Source organism: Lactuca serriola, chromosome 3 (genome assembly GCF_051521515.1).
Source record: "Lactuca serriola cultivar US96UC23 chromosome 3, Lser_US96UC23_V15, whole genome shotgun sequence".
Lineage (NCBI taxonomy): Eukaryota > Viridiplantae > Streptophyta > Magnoliopsida > Asterales > Asteraceae > Lactuca > Lactuca serriola.
In genome coordinates, this window is record NC_136410.1 from 182,770,063 (window position 1) to 182,782,093 (window position 12,031).

Genomic DNA, 12,031 nt, shown 5'->3' on the forward strand with positions numbered 1-12,031 from the left:
AATTGTCATGACTTTCCATTTCCTTGGATCCATGGGTTCAAATACACCATGGAGCATCCATGGAGCATCCTATGGGTTTTAGCCCAACTTGATTATCCATGGAGCATTAGCCCACTATACAAGTATGGATGATTTACACAATCAACCCATATATTTAATTAGTCTTCTTTTGATCACTTAATTAATCCTAGATTAATTCTTGATCAATACTAATTAAATAATCTTCTTATTCTTATTATTAATATACTAGAACTTATAATATATTAATAACCATAAGTGTCTTATTTCTCTCATTATAGTCTATCCAAGTGCATGATGCCATGCAACCCAAATGGACCATGCCGGGTCGGGTCAAGCCTTACCAATTATAGTTATGGACTAAGACATTAATCCAACAGTCTCCCACTTGGATAAGTCTAAAACTATTATTGCGTATGACTTCAAGAACCGACCGACAATCGTAGCTCTCAAAAGCTTCTGTCAAACTCTGACCTTGTAGATGAACTCTGACCTTTGTCAATGACTTGTCCATTAGATAAGGGATCATATATTCCTCCATTCTAGATATCATATGGACTGAGACATGGATTATAATCATTCTCTCTGTCCATTTGTTGTTTCCCGATTTTCGATTTATGACGACTGACTAATTGAACAAATCAAATCAGTCCTGGCCCGGCCGAGCACTTCCATTTGTCATCATCAAATCATCGAGGGGCCCACAAATATCGCTTTTATCCCGAAGGTAAAAGGAATGGATAAACTTCGACTCATATGGCTTGTTCTACTACTTATTGAATCATACACAAAGGCACGTTTTATAGCATCGAGTTACCGAATGCGTTTTCGTGCAATCAATGTACAACCAACTCATAGTAACAACTCATATCTCTAGGTTTGAAGAATATAAGATATTATCGTCTCATGATCACTCGTGATAAAATCCATGAAGTGATTCCAATGAGCGCAGGTTGAATCCAATACTCAGGACTGATGAGCACTCATGAGTGTTGTAGCCCTTTGTCCAACACCTTAGACCTCTACAAGCCAACCCATGACAGTCTTAATTCATATCTACTTCCAACATATGACCGACTGTGGATGGTTTGAATAACTTAGTCATTCCGGAAGAATAACCTAGTTTATTCGGGAAGTCAAAACATGCAAAGTGAAACACAATAATAATTGAATCCAATATGGTATCAAAACCTATGAACATAAATAAAACACCTTTTATTTATCACCATATGATTACACATTATTCATTGTATACTGTTTCAGCTATCAACTTTATTCTTGAATTTAAAACAATAGTTGTCCCATGCTCCAAGCATGTACACTATGTTTTCTAAACACTAGTCATGCCACACACCAAATATGCATACTATGTTTGTCTATGATCTTTACTTTGTGAAATAAATCAATTGAACATAACTCCAATGATTCTCTTTTCACACTCCCAAATCCTTTCTCCAAATGCAAGAATTCCAAATTCATGTCATTTACTGAAATCTGTTAGATTCTAAACTTATATGCATTGATCTTCTTGTAATGATTATGCACAAAGTCAGAAAGACTTGACAACAATCATTACAGAGCATTCCAAAGGAGATCAACTCCTTGGAAACATCCTTCTTGCATTAAGTTTCCTAATCTTAAACATATTGAAAAATCTCACTTTGAAACATTTCCAGATTCCATTTTGACTATCACTTCTGAACAAGAGTTTCCTCCTTACAGACTATGTCAATATGGTCCTTCTAGAATTATCACTATACTTCCAACTGTCCTTGAGCAACCAATCTTTGGTAAACCTTAGATTGTCCTAGACAATTGTTTAATCCTTTTAGTCATATCCAATTCTGAACCTTTTCCCTTCTTAATGCCCCAGGCATTTGGAAAATTTTAGAAAGGATGAATATAGCACATATAATCGATCCTATATTCGAAGCATATGGGACACGATTCATGATGTCTCACATAAAGACTAAACCAGTCTTTTGCTATAACATTTCCATTTCTATTTGTCAAGTTCTCATAATTCAGATTATGAAAAGGGATGCCGTAATCATAATCGAATTCTAGAACGCAAATAATGGACCCATATACAGAATTTCCTTATGTTGAACCATTCCAACATGAAATTCATATATATATCCTTGACTAAATACGATTAAAACCTCACGATCTAAGCTTATAGATTTGAGATGAAGTATAATTTCCTCTCCCTTAATTATAGCAAAACAACTCTTTCCCAATTGAAACTTTTGTTTTCTATAATTAACATTGCTAACTTGCAACCTTTATCATAATTATCATGCTCCCACTAACATGATGATTGTTAGCATAACACTTATGCTCCCACTAGCTTTGACATGTACTCAGAAATCAGATGACTTTCTTACCAAAGTTCAGATTTCTGATACTAGATTGTTTTGATAAAACTTTATCAAAATCATACACCTTCCCTTAGATAGCACACTTGTGTGTCTAAACAATTATGAAGAGGGATGCCGTAATCATAATGGTAAGACCTTTTTGCCACTTCTCACAAGTCCAGGTTAGTGTGCCAATAAACCACACACTCTCCACTAACGACTTTGAGAATGCAAATATCACAATTGCTATCTAGCTAAAATCTACTTAGTGAAAGTGTTTCCTCACCATCATTTTCATGAATCGGAGAGAAACCTTATGACACTTAGATTTAATGGTGTATGTGTTCTTATCCATGTCAATTGTCAAAACCATAGTCACAAGACAAGGATAATGACAAATCCAAACTCATATGGACTGAACTCAATCTTAATTTCTTGCCACCTGGCAGCTCAAGGGCCTACCATTGCTTCCAAGTTGTTGTGAAACAAATTGAGAACTCTAAGAACTCATATGCAAAGCCAACTTTAACTGGAATGGGCACAGAATATGTCAACACGATTGGTTATAAACCTCAAGTCGTGTGCTAGTGAAGAACTTCAGGTTTTATTCTTGATTAGTTCTTGAGACCTTTAAGACTCCCACTGTCCTCTTGACCTATAAGACTACCTTGTCAAACATCCAAGAGATAGTGTGGATTCTAACCAAGACACACACTTCACACAATTGGCCTAAGTTGGTCTTTGTTTTATCCAAAACATCACAACTTACCAATTTCAAATGTACAAGAGTAGAAAACTTTTACTCTTACATTTGACAAGTGTTTTAAACCTTCTTTGAGACATGTCACTCAAGTTACAATCTTGGAGTATGACTCTAAGACTTGTATTGGAACAAAGTATGACTCATCTTCTTGATTTAACCACTTCAACAATTCAAGTTCCTCTTCTTAGTCATAAGAATGCACTAAGATTTCCTTAGAGAACTAATTGTGCTATGGTTTCTTAATCATTAAGATGATCACAAAAACTGATACTAAAGTACTCTCCCATCTTTTCAGATTTGAGAAACTTCTATCCTTCCGCCTAATTTGATTCTTCTTATTCGCTCTGCCTTACATTGGAACCTTTTCTAATGTCTCAGAATTACACTTAAGCTTGTAAGTATAATCATATTTACTGAGCTTTAGTAAACTATGACGAATAATCTTATCGATCTTTTGTGGTGGACTTGACCAGTGCACAAGAATGTGTACTCGATCCCTTAGTCCTTTACTTGACTCACACATCCATGTGAACGAGTAATTAGTCTTAATTTTTCCAATACTTGAAAGTTCTCATTCATCATGCTATACAACTTGCATGATTCCAAGTTCTGGTCCAATTGAAACTTGGGTGATGAGAATCTTTCCTTATTTGGTAAATTTAGACATTACCACAAATGAAAGAATCAATTTCATATTTCCACTCTTGCTATTAATGGAATCATATAAGCAACAATTTTTCCTCAAATGCCATTGTAAGGATATTTTAAAATAAATAAAATCAAAAATTTTCTTTTATTTTAAAACTATGCGGAAAAACTTATCCTTACAATCCATATGAAAACTTGTTGTTATCTATTCCTAAGCAATATCTCATAACTCCTAAGAAGTAGCTCTAGAATTCAATCTTCAAACTATGCGATAGAAATCCATCTACGCCATCAGATTCAGCATATTCTTTCTTTAAGTTTCTTCACTTTTCTTTGATTCTTAAAACATCACCATGTGACCCAGTCACATCATGTATCAAGAATCTCAGAATAGAAACTTAGCAGAGTTAGATAGTGGACTTTACCTGAGGTAGTGTCAAACTTATTGACATTAACATCCTTATGTAAATTTGGCAGCTTCGCAACCAATGCCCCTTTATTTGGCAATATAAACATATGGAACCTTTGATAATGGTACACGGGACTTAGCTTTTCTCTTTACCATTTGGTGAACCGAGTTGACTATGGCTGATCCTTTTCCATTGGGAAGAGAATGCTTTTCTGGATTTCTTGTGCACTATTGTCAATGTCCATCAAGTTTTAAGGAAGTTGATCTTAACAAATAGATAAGATCATTAAGGGTCTTGTCATAGTCTGTTTCATAGGTGTCCCAAAGGAACTCACTATGTGACGTAGAAAGTGATTGAACCACCAACTTTCTCAAGACTTTGACACCCAACTCTCCCGGCTTGTCAATATGTGACTACATCTCCAAGATGTGACCACACCTAGACCTTGCCTTGCCAATAGGGCCTGAGTGACCTTAAACTTTTCAAGAACTTGTGGGTTAGGGAGAATAATTTGTAGAGGTGAAGAAGTATGATATCCATGGGACATCATCTTCATTTGGAAAGCTTGTTTCAAGAGATTTGGGAACATCATAAATGTCTAAACCAGACATCTTTTGGGAGATTTTCAAGATAGTTGATCTTAAGTCCTTAATATGACACCCAATATGAAATATTAAGGCTAGGACCCAACAAACTATTTTATAACTTAGAAGAGGTATGCCGTAATCCAAGCTATAAAATATTTGAAGGTAGGTGAATGACGATTCACCAATTTCCACCAAGATAAACGAAATGTATTATTAGGTTTTAATTGGTTTTGAAACTCCTAGATCTTTTGAGATTCATTGAACTGTTCAATGGCATGTTTTAATCTCGAGTGTGCCCTTCAGGTTTTGTGACTGGGATGCCGAGGATCACAAAACAAGGTGTGAAGTAACCATGCAAATTACTTGGTACCCTTAAGTGTTTACCCCTCAATCGATGTGCCGGTTAACCACACACGCTCCATCGATACTAAGATAAACATTAAGTTACCCTTTGCCTAACTTGTTAAATACGAGTTAGTGTGCCGGTTAACCACACACGCTCCGCTAACCGACTTAAACAAAGTGCAAAGTGTAATTTCATGGATTAGCACCTTATTCACATTTTCCTAAGTAACTAATATTGGGTATTATTAAGAGTTTAGTTACTTAGTATTTATCATTAATACTTTTAATGAAGGGAGAATTATAGTCCTGTCAAACCCGTTCGGCTAATGACCCTCCACCAGTCAAGCAAGCGGTGGGTGAGAGTGGACACCCATTAAGTTGCCATTTTATAGGCAACAGCCTTATACCCACCTTATAGATCGGCTTCGTGAATGAGGCGTACTAGCGGTAAGACTGACTTTACTCTTATACACATATATATATATATATATATATATATTATTAACTTATAATGTTATAAAGTACAAGGGTTGAATTTTAACTTTTAAAATTCTAAGGGCTAACTTGGAATTAAAGTATTCATAAGTGAAAACTTTTCAAATTCCAAAACATGAGTGAAAGTTTTGAAACTATTTAAAACTAATTAATTCCATAACTTATGTGTTTAAAGTAGTTTTAATCCAAAAACTCTTCAAGTTCCATAACTTGAGGACAAGTTATGGAAGACTTTAAACTAATAAAAGAATTAACTTTTCTTTATTTTATAACTTATGGAATTAATTAAGGTTACACTTTTTTTTTATTATTTAATGAAAAGACTCTTGGTCCTCCATAACTTGAGGACAAGTTATGGAGTCATAAAACCATTTAATTAGAACTAGACTCTTCATTTTGTAACCTTTGCCAACTTTTATGAGTTTTATGAAACTTAAATGTGACTTTTCATATAACTTGAGGACAAGTTACAAAAACACATTTTAGAATCAACTCTTAGATTAATTTGGATTGAAAACAACTATTTCACTCAACTTTCTATTAATCTAAGCAACTCATAAGAACAAGATAATTCAATTCAAACTTTTTCATGTAATTAGTCTAAACCTTAAACTAATACAAAACATGAATCTATTGACAATTATCTTTGAAATTGGATTAGCATGAACATTACCACATCAAAAACAAGTTTATAAGTCCAAAAACATCTTAGGGTAATGTTGCTAGTCCAATTCCATCCAAAAAGGTCGAATTTATGCTGTCTGGGGGTCCAACTTGTCGAGTGCATGAACCAACTCGGCGAGTTGGATCGATTTGATCATTTTTTAGGCATGGACTCGCCGAGTCTCCGGATGGACTCGCCGAGTCTGATGATCAGACAGCAACAACTTCGATTTTTTAAACAGTTTTGCAAGTATAACAAGAAAACAAGCCTAGGCTTTGATACCACTGTTGGGTTTTGAGCATTCTAACACTCCTAAGTGTACATGCAACCCTAAATACCTTGGATCTATTTTTTCTCTATTATACATGCAAATAAGAACTTTCCAAGGTATTATCCTAATCTAGCATACAAAACAATGAATATAACAAGATAGAATACATACCTCTTTGATGTAGAATATCTTCATGAAGCTTGAGTGTCTAGTGCCCCAAGTGTGACACGTCAAATGGTTCACACAACACCAAATACACTTGGAATAACTTGAGAGAAATCTACACTTCATGAAATCGGCTAGCCCTTCTTTTACACACACTAGTCGCCGATTTTGTCAAGAATAAGATCTTTATATAGTGTTACAATTAGGGTAAACCCTAATTGTCATGACTTTCCATTTCCTTGGATCCATGGATTCAAATACACCATGGAGCATCCATGGACCATCCTATGGGTTTTAGCCCAACTTGATTATCCATGGAGCATTAGCCCACTATACAAGTATGGATGATTTACACAATCAACTCATATATTTAATTAGTCTTCTTTTGATCACTTAATTAATCCTAGATTAATTCTTGATCATTACTAATTAAATAATCTTATTATTCTTATTATTAATATACTAGAACTTATAATATATTAATAACCATAAGTGTCTTATTTCTCTCATTATAGTCTATCCAAGTGCATGATGCCATGGAACCCAAATGGACCATGCCGGGTCGGGTCAAGTCTTACCAATTTTAGTTATGGACTTAGACATTAATCCAACAGTTTCTTGGATGGGTCCTTAGAAGACTGGCCCTTTCGCTGCTTCCAGAACTTTCTTTTCTTGCCACTTTCTTTCACTGGTTCTGGAGTGGTTGTTATTTTATGTAGATCAACTCCGTGATCTATGAGAGTCTGCTCCAAGCACTTGGCACTATCAAAAGTGTTTGGCCTAGCAGCCAAGACATTCCCTTGAGTTGGGGGCGTCAATCCCCAAATGTATCTCTCTATCTTCTTGCTTTCCGGGGTGACCATTCCCGGGAAAAGAAGTGCTAGGTCTTCAAACCTAGAAGTGTAGGCAGCAATATCGGAACCCTTCATCTTTAGGTTCCAGAGTTCATGCTCCAGTTTCTGCATTTCGCCCCGCAGGCAGTACTCAGCAAGCATAAGCTCTTTCAAGCTCTCCCAAACCATAGCATTTTCTATTGGTAGGGTTAGGGATTTGAACCGACTATTCCATCAGGTCAATGCTCTGTCGGTGAAAGTGCAGGCGGCAAATTTCACCTTGTTGGCTTCCAAACATGAACAAATTTCGAAGATGGACTCGATCTTCTCGAACCATCGAGTCAAGGCAATGACACCTCCAGTGCCATCGAAAGATGTGGGTTTTGCGTTCATGAAGTCTTTGTAGGAACACTCCTTTTAGTGTCCCTGACCTCCTTCCTGATTTTGGAGATGGGTACCACCTCCTGGCCCACCAGAACTGTCGGGGTTCATTTGTGACATTGCGGCAACCACAACAGCGGTAACAGCTGCCTGGAACATAGCAGGATCGAACTGGGGAGGTGGTGGTGGAGGATTGTTGTTCTTTGAGCCGGGTCTTTTCTTTGGAGGCATCTCGTTCTAAAATGATCAGGAAGGAGAGGATGGTAAGTCCACTGAATTGAATCAAGAGATATGAAACAAGTTGTATCTCTATATGATAGGTAAAGTGTTCTACTAAGCGATAAACAGGAAGGAGTTACTAAAGAAAGTAAACTATCGCTAGGAAAGAATGAGTAGCAACACTTGGAATGAATTTCTACAATGTATCATGATTTGATTAAAATACTCCTATAGTATTTTATGTTGAAGGTTTTGTTCTATCGATAACTTTTGGTAGGAAACCTTGGTAAGTTTTAGGCCTGTTGTAACCCCACAGTCACTCCCAAGCACATGTTGGTCATGTCTCGAATGAATATAGTTGATCAGGCTATATTGACCCTAGACATGATTACATAACTGCCCAGGTTTAACCATAGTGTTCAACATCCAAATACTTTTGTTCGGTTCTTTTCACGATACTGATTATGGTCTATAGGTATACTTGTATACTTGGAGTATAATACTTATACTCTTAAAGTATACTTTTAGTTCAGAGCACTTCGGCCCCTTAGTGTTTATAGTTGTATACCTTGTAAGGTTCGGTACACTTAGTTCACTATAAACAATAACTCTGATACCAATCCGTTACACCCCCGAACCGTCAGAAAGACAACGGCGGAAACTTCCGGGGGGGGGGGGGGTGGGGGGGCGACGTCATACGTAGTATTACAACAATCGTATCATAGCAATCAAAGTAAACACAACCATTACATTACAATATGAATATTTACATCTGTTTGAAAACATGGTTTGTACATAACAAAAAGATAAAGACGAGACTCCAAAAATGCTCCGTCTTTTCCAAAAGCTGGCTAGGTACCTATCTATCGTTGTCTTGAGAATACAAGCGGTTTTGAAAACATATCAGCATAAAGCTGGTGAGTTCATAAGCATGTTTTAGTTTTGAAAACTAGTCACTGAATTTGTATAAATGTTTTCTCTCCATTATAAGTAAATATATTTTTGTATCGAAAACTGTTGTTACTAAGTTCTAAAATATGTACGCATGTTTACCAAGAAAATCCAATATTTTCTAACATGTTTGTCGTTTTTCTGCATGAAAGGTACGTTCTATTTGAAAACCCTGGCTACCACCAGTATGTATAGTAGTTTTATTACTTAAAATAAAACTATAGATTTTGTCCCTGGAATACCCTCCAGTAAGTAGAGAAGTAGTTTTATCAGTTAAAATAAAACTATAGAAGAAGGAAAATCCTGTAAACAATGATTAGTTTATACTTATTGTGAGTCGTATAACCATACTAATTTGACCTGTGACCCCCTTGACGTTCTTCAGGCGTCGTACGATTACAAAATTTGTCACCCCAGGCGTGCCCGCCTAACTATAGCTAACAGTTCAGGTGTGGGATTGTCGGTCCCGAATATATCTATTCACAAATTTCACGCTCTCCCTCCAGGAGACCCTGGTTATACTACCGGTGAGAATTTATTAGTACCTCGAGGGGCAAAATGAACATAGTCTCACAATCCTGTATTAACTAGTTTACGTGTTTGTTTGGTTGTTCTCGTGTTCAGAATCATTTGTAACGGTGTAGAGTATAAATAATTATACATAAAATAATTATTTAACATGATACTCTAGTTTTATATTCGTAGTAATGGATAAACTAAATCTGACATAGTTTATATGTTTGACTTGTATGTGGTTTGAATCTGTAAGACTGGTAATGAAATCCCAAACTATACCTATTATAGTTTGAATGGTTGTTACGTTCGTGTAAGGTTTTGAAACCATGCAATTATAAATTGAAAACATCCCTTATGCTCTGCATATTACAAAAGGGATAATTGTATCTAAACATTTGATAGAAAATCGTTGTAATTGCATCAGTTTGTAAGTTATGAAAACCTTTTATGTTTAGCTTGTATCCCCCCTGAAAACATTAAAAATTCGGAAAAGTGTAGGGGTATGAACTCACAGTTTAACGTAGGATTCGGGTGTACGATCGATATGAGTGTTGAGTGTCAACGGATGTTTTATACATATTAGATCAGGGTATTTCATGACTAATCCTGATGGGAAACCATCCTAAGGTCTTGGAAATGCTTGTACTAAGTGTTCTAGGTTCCACACGTAGTGATCCTTGTAAGATTAAGGCCAAGTATGAGCATTAGAGTGGGTGTATGGCCATAAAGGTGAGTGTGCAGCCAGAATTGTGTGTGCGGCTGCACACAGGAGTGTGCGGCCGTACAGAGGGTGTGTGCGGCTGAACACAGGAGTGTGCGGCCGTACACTCCTTGTTTGAGCCCGAAATGTCGATTTTTAGGTGTTTCAAGTTCCAAACTAAGTCTTAGTTCGATTATAGAGGCCATACTCTCACTTTGGAGGGTATTTGAGTGTGTGTGGCCACCTTATGAAAGTGTACGGCCGCACTCCTTCAATGGATAAAGAACACGAAGAACACTATGAGTTTTAGGCCTAGATTTTGGTGTTTTACCTATAATACAAGCTAGATGATGGTTTTAATCAGGATTTTGAGGTCCTTAGTGTGTTCTTGGATGAGATTTTTAGAGAGAGAAAGTAGAGAGAGTGTAGTGTGCACCAAAAGAAGAAGAAGTGAATGAAAGGGGGTCCTTTACTGTCACACCCCAAAACCGAGAACGGCGGAAGACGTTCTGGGGTGATGGACGTCATGTCAAGTATCACAACATATGCAGTATAGTAATCAAAGTACAACATCCATTGCATTAATAGTAATAATTTTTCATAAGTTACTTTTAGCAACAACATCAAGAGTAAAATGCAGAGAATAACATATATAGCGGCTCGGTACAAGGTTGTCTTCGCAAAAGCTCTCGGAGTGTACATGTCTACCAATGACCTGAGAATACAAGTTATTTTGAAAGCGAGTATCAACATTTTTAATGCTGGTGAGGACATAAGTATTTAATGACATTAGTATAAATACATGTTTTTCTTCAAAATAAACTCATAAAAGATGGTGGTTTAAAATCTACAAAGTGTTAGAATTCTTTCCAGAAAATCCTATATTTTCTAAATAAAAGCAGTCTTTTACCAAGACACAATTGTTTTATGTTTAAAGCAAGGAGTATCTCTATCAAAAGCAGTCATCTACCAAGACCTGACTGTTTTATGTTTTAAGGAGTAATTTCCCCAAAAATACTATCATTATCAAAATATAGTTTTTACTTTAAAGGAATTGGGAGAAAAATCACAAGTAAAAGTAATAGGGGAAAATAATATTATACCTCAGCAGTAATACTGCTGGCTAAAGTAAATGAAACATAGACTCCAAGAGGGTATCGAAGGGACAATACGACTGGCTCAGTCTAAAGATGAATAAAACATAGACTCCAGGAGGGTATCAAAGGGACAATACGCCTGGCTCAGTCTAAAGATGAATAAAACATAGACTCCAGGAGGGTATCAAATGGACAATACGCCTAGCTCAGTCTAAAGATGAATACAACATAGACTCCAGGAGGGTATCAAATGGACAATACGCCTGACCCAGTCGAAGGATGAATAAAACATAGACTCCAGGAGGGTGTTGAATGGACAATACGCCTGGCTCAGTCTAAAGATGAATAAAACATAGAATCTAGGAGGGTATCAAATGGAAAATATGCCTGGCTCAGTCTAATGATGGATAAAAGGGATGATTGTGAACTCGTATGTAACCAAGTTGATTGACGATCGAATACCTGATGACCCTCCAGGTCTCGCGTAGAGTTGGTGACATTATGTCACCCATGGGCCTTACCGGCTCGGACTGTAGCTAGCAATCAGGATGCGGGAGTGTCTGTCCCGTATAGATCTATACACATGATGTCCGCTCTCCCTCCAGGGG